The following is a 6,980-nucleotide window of genomic DNA, read 5'->3' on the forward strand; positions in this document are numbered from 1 at the left end:
GCCGTTCCCTGGCGCGGGGGCGACTAGGGCCCAGATGGAGGCCTGTGCAGCGGCCTTGCAGGCCTCTTTGGCTCTTCCCTCTTCTCCTTCTCTACCTGGGACGTCTGCGGATCCCTTGCCGCGTGCGGGGACTTCTGCGGCGTCACCGGCGCCGACAGGTTCGGCTCCAGGTTCTGAAGATGTGGTGCCGTCGGGGTATGGACCTTCGGACCACGGTGCCTCTGCCTCGCCGCAAACCCCTGCAGGGGTCCCTGTGGTGTCGCGGGAGGTTGCCGGGGCTCGGGCGTGTCCTCGAGTCCCCCTCGGTCCTCTGGGCAGGCAGTGGCCTTGTCCGAGGCTGAGGTGACGGCACTCAGGCCCAGGCGGCTGCTGGCCCTGGCGGCACCGCAGAGGCCAACTCGGGCGTGTCCCCGGGCCCCTCTCGTTCCTCCACTCAGGCGGCTGCCTCGTCGGAGGGCGAGTCGACGCCTTTTCATCGCCGTTTCTTAGCCGCCCCGTTCTCCCGCGCCGCATGTTGTGGCGGAGGTCGGCGTCGCCGGTTGACGTTGAGCTGACGCCAGTGGCGGACTCTATGGTGCCGTGCCGGTGTCGGGTCGTTGATTCGTCTTCCGACGCCCCATCTTCTCCAGGGGTTCAGCGGTTGTTGGTTTCATCTTCTCCGGAGACGGCTCGCCGCGTCGTGGCTTTTTCCCTGGTGTCTTCTAAGAACGGCTCTTCGCCGTCCCCACGCCCACAGTCTTCGCCGGAGGCACCTCATGTTCCCCATTCATTGGTCCACCCTCCCACTTTTCGAGCATGGCCTTTCCTTCCTCCGGTTGGGCTGCGGGACGGCTGCCTTAGCTTGCAGCCGTTGCCCATGGAGGAACTGCTTTCCCCGCCGCAGGGCCCTACGGAGACGAGTGCTGCCTTCTCTCGGGCTCTTCCCACGGCTGCGGGAATCTTGCGCATGGGCGATCCAGCTGCCCATTTCCCCACGGATCATCTGCTGGAGATCCTCCATCAGGGCTCTGGTGGTTGGGAGCTGCTTCTTCCCTTCGAGGCTTCGCTCCACTCTTCCCTTTTGGGGACTTGGGGGCGTCCTGCCACGCAGGAACCGGTGCCCCAGCCACTTCTGCACCGCCACCATCCTGCCCCGCATGATCCGATCTGTCTTTCCCTCCACCCCTCTACCAGTGGGCCCTCTTTTACACTCTACCTTTCCCTCCCTGCCATCGGTCTTACCTCCCCCGTCAAGGGAGGCCCGCTGGTTAGATTCCTGCTGGGGGCGCAATAACTTCGCCTCCTCCAGTTCGGGTTTGCGGGCCCTTAACACTCTTTGTGTATTGGCTAGGGCCACTTCTTGCTTGTGGGATTCGGCGGAGCACCTTATGTCTTCCGCCTCTCAGGAGGGTGCCTGTGTTGATTTGCGGCACCATGTGTTGGATGGCCTAGAGCTGGTGGTGTTTATTCTTCGCTCGGCTCTGGACATCTCAGAGGTGCTTGGTCGTACCATGGCTTCTTCGGTGGCCCTTTGTCGCCATGCCTGGCTACGGGATAGTGTGTTCCCTGAGAAAGTTAGGGAACGGCTGGTTGACCTTCCCTTTGATGGCGCTCTTTTGTTCCGCGCCCCTGCGGATTCTGCCATTCAGAGGTTTCTTGCGGGGCTTCGTCGTCCTCCTCCTCCTCACCCCTTCCCCCCCTCTTCACCCTCAGTGACCTGTTTGTCGGTCTGTGTTTTGGGATGTGTTATTCTGTTTTTTTCCTGGGGTCTTGTAACGAGTAGCCCTGGTTGCGTGTTCTGTGTGGTTGATGTGCATTAGGGTCCCCCCTTTTTTCCGGGACCTTGGTGCTGTTGGCTGCTGGTCTGGCCCTTTTTTGACTTGTGGTTTTGGCTGTTGGTGAAGCTGTGTAGGTCCTGAGATTAGGTCTTCTGTGTATTCTTTATTGGCTGATTGACAAGCCGTCTGTGGTTTTCTCCGCCGGTTTTTCTGTTTCGTCCTCTGCTGCGGAAATATTTTCCTAAGATGTGTTCCCATGGTTCATGGGACATAACCTACCCAATGTGGGGTACTTGTAGCTATTACATAGCTCTGTCATGTGCTGGGGAGGTGTGGTCACCCTTTTCGGGCTCCTTGCTCTCCGTGGCGTCACAGTATGTCGCAGGTGCGATCGTCTTGCCAATTGTCTTGGTGCAGCTTGCGCTGGGTCCGTCTTTCTCCTTGTCGCTACGTCGCTCTGCCGGTCTGGCCTGCGGTCTGCGGCATCGTGTTGTGGCGGTTCCGCACTTTTGTCCTGTAGTTTGGCTTTCTTGGCCTCTGTGTTCTGGTGGCTGGCTTGGGGCCGTCCTCCGTCTCTTTCTCCTCTGCCGGTTCCTCCACTTCTTCGTGGTCAGTGTGTGTGTGTGTGTGTGTGTGTGTGTGTACCTGGTCTGGCCCCTCCCTTGGGGTGTGTCTTGGCCTCTGCCTTAGGTGGGCATCTGCTTTATCCTGGGTGTGCGGTTCCGTAGTGTTGCCTGTTGCTGGCGGTGCCTGCCCGTGCAGAGCTTCTTATTCTACTCCACCGTTGAGATCTTGATGTGTTCCCTTGCGCCCCTGCATCTGGTTCCGCTGGGGCTTTGCGCACTGGTGCTTTCTTCTTCTGCCTGTGCTATTGGCGGTGGAACTGTTCTGGCCTTACCCGCTGCTTGCGGCCGAGTGTATTCAGCCCCCTTTTCTCTCTCTGTGCATGTGTTCTTACGGTGGGCCCTGCCTCTGGTCTACCTCTTCTCACTGGGTTTGAGGTGGCCCTTGTGTTCCTTGGTGTTTTTACAGCGCTGTCTGCCCCTGCAGGGTGTTGGGTGCTCTCCCTTGGTTGAGCTTGGGCTATCCTGGCCTTTTCCTCCTTGTTCTTGGGGCCCTGGTCTCTCCTGGTAGGGAGGCTCTCTCGCAGGCCCTCCTCCCATCTGGGTATGGCGAGGGTATCTATTCTACGGTAAGGAATCTGCAGCTAGTAGTCTCTATCAGATGTACAAGTTACTTATCTTCGGTAACGATGTATCTGGTAGAGACGATTCTAGCTGCAGATTCCTTCATGACCCGTGTAGGAAGGTGAACATCTGACTATGGTTACCCCCAACGTTTTGCCTAGTGTCTAGCTGGTTTTTCGACTTAGTTGGCCTGAGATCCTGCCATTCAGGGTCTCAGGCTGTCTGCTCTCTCTTTGAAAAGGACTCCATGTACCCTAGGTACATACCCAATTGGTAAGGATCACCTTATTGGACCCTGTACAGTGTACCCTAGGTACCCAGGGCATAGGTGTACCCTAGGCCTACCAGGGGCTGCAGCATGTATTATGCCACCCCTGGCCTGGCCTTCCATTATGACACAACTGGCTGATCACTCAGCTGGGGCAAGGTCGTGTAATCACCCCTTGCTTAGATATAGTATACCTATATCTACACTTAAAATAGACACATGTGTACCTGTGAGCCACTCCTATGACAGGCCTTAACAATCCTGGAGGCAGAGTGCTTGGTAACATGTGAGATGGTGCTCTAGCATGAGCTGAGCCTGTCTGCAGCTTTCGAAACCATGTCCTTATAGCTGTTCTATGATATAGCCTACCATATACTCTTAAAGTACCTTATAATCTTAAACGGTTATGGTAACTATGGTTTGGCTTTATCAAAACATGTCGTGTAAGGTGTCTAACACTTTGGAATAATACCCTCATACCATTTCTGGTGATGAGGATATTATTCCTCCCTTCTAGAGGGAGAGACATGTTAAAATCCTACTTTGCTGTTTAACTCTCACCCAAAGCCTCAGCATCACAAAATGGATGCTGCTGCCACAGACACGAGTCTGACCTCCTGCAGCTGGGAGCCCTCCCAGCCAGGGAGGCCTGGACAATAGGTTTCCTGCTTGGGGAGGTGCTAGCACCTCCCCAGACCGACTTTAGTGTATTGGGACAGGGAGGGCTGAAAGGAATGAGACATGCCTGGGGCACACAAGGTGTCCCATGCATAGTCCAGTTCAAACCGGCGCTGGGGCACTCCAGCCCCAGCTCTGGCGTGAAACTGGACAAAGGAAAGGGGGTGTAGCCACTCCCCTTCCTGGTCCCACCCATAGGAGGGACCTTGCAGGTAGCCCAGCCCAGTATATCAGTAGGTAGCTGAGCCCTGCTAAATTAGATTAACCTGAATCTGCAACTTGAACAGAAACTCTGGACCTTCGACATTCGACCTCAGGAAGAAGACTGAAGACATCTCCCTTGGGGCCAAGGAGTGACCACCCTGAGCAACCAGGCACCATCCAGCGACCGCTACTTGCTTTGCGACTGATCCTACGAGGGACGACTGCAGAGACTGACCAGCGCCGAGACTTCCAGACACCTCTGAACCAGATCCACATCTCCAGCGAAGCTGAGACCCGTGGAGGCGACGAGGGACGTGGGACCGGCGACTTGGGAAAAGTGGCTAGTAACTGACTAGTGCGACTTCTGAGGCTTCCTCGAGGCTGTGCTTGGGGAATTGAGAAGCCCCAATCCCGAGCACCATCTGCAAAGAAGATGAGCTCCCCACACTTCACGTGTTCTGCGTGGGGCCCTTCTGCACCTGAGTTGCTCGACGTGTTGTCTGGTTGCTGGCCCGTTGGCTAGTAGCCTCTGCGACGACGAACCTTTGTTTTTATCTTGCTGGTCCGGCTCCTCCAGACTGGCACCCGCTCCTCTGTGAAAGAGAAGCACCCCAGACCTTCCTGGTCTGCACCAGAAGCAAGTCCTCCATTCTGCGTGGGTTCCGCTTGTCAAGGCTTGTTGGGTCCTAGCTCGACATCGACGCCGCCAACAGCAAGAGCCTTCGTGGGACAGCTCACCTCCTGGTCCTGGTCGTCCTCGACGCCTCCTGGTACCCGTGGCTGCTGCGACAAGCTTCACCTCTTCACCTGCATCTTCACGACATCGCCTGGTTCCTTCCTGGTTCCTTCCCGGCTCCTGGCTGGTGACCTAGACTCTGTCCCTTCTGCTTGCAGGTATCCTTCCTTCTTGATTCCATCCTTGGGATTCACCGGACACTCTTCACTGTCTGCCTGTCAGCAACTTTCCTTCAGGCATCCAAAGGAGTCAACGACGAAACCTGACACAAGTTCACACCTATGCACCTGCATCCCGTGGGCTAGGTAACTTGAGTACTCCGGTGCTCACAAAGGTATTGACTATCCTAGGGTCTAGTTTCCAAGTCTCGACTTCCTAGCTATTCCAGAAGTGTCCTAAAACTGTTAATTTCTAATAACTACTATTTCTATCGACTTTTACGCATTACGCGTGAGTGTTTCCACTCTGCACCTGAATCCCGTGGGCCTCCCACTTCCTAACCTTTGTTAGTATAGTGGAGCCCCAGCGATTCCCTAGGCCTAGGCCTATCCTGTGTTCGTGACAGTGGTTCTTATACCACTTACTTAGTATATGGTTTGCATGGCCCCTAGTGCCTAACTGTATTACTTACCTGTGTGACTTAATGTATGCTTAAATAAGACTGTGTTGTACTTACCTCGAATCTCATAAAGAGTGCTGAGGGTTTGACTAGAATAAATGCATTCTATTTTTATATATATCTGTTGTGGTGTCCTTTCATTTGGTATTCAAGGGATTACAAATGGTATAACAGCTGGCTTCACATGCCATACATAGTTTAGCCTAAAACTGCTCTTGTCCATGCTACCACTAGGATAGCTGGTCTATAAGGTTGACTTTACAACCAATCACCATAAGGGTTGTTTGGACTGATACAAGGTGTACACTAGAACTAGTGACATCATATATCAGGCCAACTTCTCACAACCCGCCCTTCCTCCCCGTTCTGCGAGGACCCTCAGCTTGGGTTTCTGCGCTTGCCTCCCTCTGGGTGGCTTGTCCTCTGTGGGGGTTCCTTTAGTTAATGTCTGTCGGGCTTCCCTCCAACTGGGTTCTCTCCAGTGTAGGGGCCTACTTTTGCTCTTTTTCCCTTTGTTGTTACAATTTCTGATCCCCTTGCGGTCTTCTACGCTGGGGGTTCTTTTGCCTGTCCTTGGCCTCCTGCTCCTTTCGGAGGCGCTAGCCATCCTTGACTGTGTAGTCTGGAGGTGGATTGCTGTTGCTCCTCTGTTCCGGGCTTATGGCCCTTTGCTGTGTGGTCTGTTGTTGCAGTCTCTCTCTCTCTCTCTCTCTCTCTCTCTCTCTCTCTCTCTCTCTCTCTCTCTCTCTCTCTCTCTCCTACAGCGCTTTCCACTGCTTGTGCCTCCAGCCTGGCTAATGCCTTGGCTTGCACAGTGGTTCCACGGAGGGGTGCTTTACGCTTTCCCTGCTGTGGCTTTACTGCTGTGGCCTTCTGGTGCTTTGGTGCTGCCTAGTGCTATGGCCTTGGCTTGCACGGTTGTTCCTCAAAGGTGCTGTGCTCTTTCCCTGCTTTGGCTTTACTGTTGTAGCCTCCTGGTGCCTCGGTGCCAACTGGTGCTGTTCCTCACCTTTTGTCTCTCTCTTTTTGTTTCTCTGTTTTTTTCACACACTGTTCCCATGCTCTCCTCAGTTTTGTTGTGATGGCTCCGCGTTGTGGCGCGGAAAAGTTCTCCAAAGCAAATTGATCTCAGCGTGCCAGGGTGGGGCTTATGTGACCTTGCTGACGTCACGCCTACGGAGGACGTTGTGGCGGAGTTGCGAGGTGCCGGCGTGCAGCGATGCTGGGCAAGAGATTTTTCCGGATCCAGTCTCACGCCTGGGGATAATTCTACATTAAGGAATCTGCGGCTAGAATTGTCTCTACTAGATACATCGTTACCGAAGGTAATTTACTTGTACGTCGATGCGCTGCTCTAGGAAAACGACCTCTTGGAATCAATCTGTACTTTTCACACGCTCGTGCGTGTGTTTTTTTTTTTTTCTTTTGCTCTCTTTCTATTGGTCTTTGCGTGCCAAGGCAGCACGCAATTGGGCAAAGGCAGGTGCATGGCCCACCTTTGCCAGGAGTTGTAGCCGCCAACGGCCTAAGG

This window comes from Triturus cristatus, chromosome 9 (genome assembly GCF_964204655.1).
Source record: "Triturus cristatus chromosome 9, aTriCri1.1, whole genome shotgun sequence".
Taxonomy (NCBI): Eukaryota; Metazoa; Chordata; class Amphibia; order Caudata; family Salamandridae; genus Triturus; species Triturus cristatus.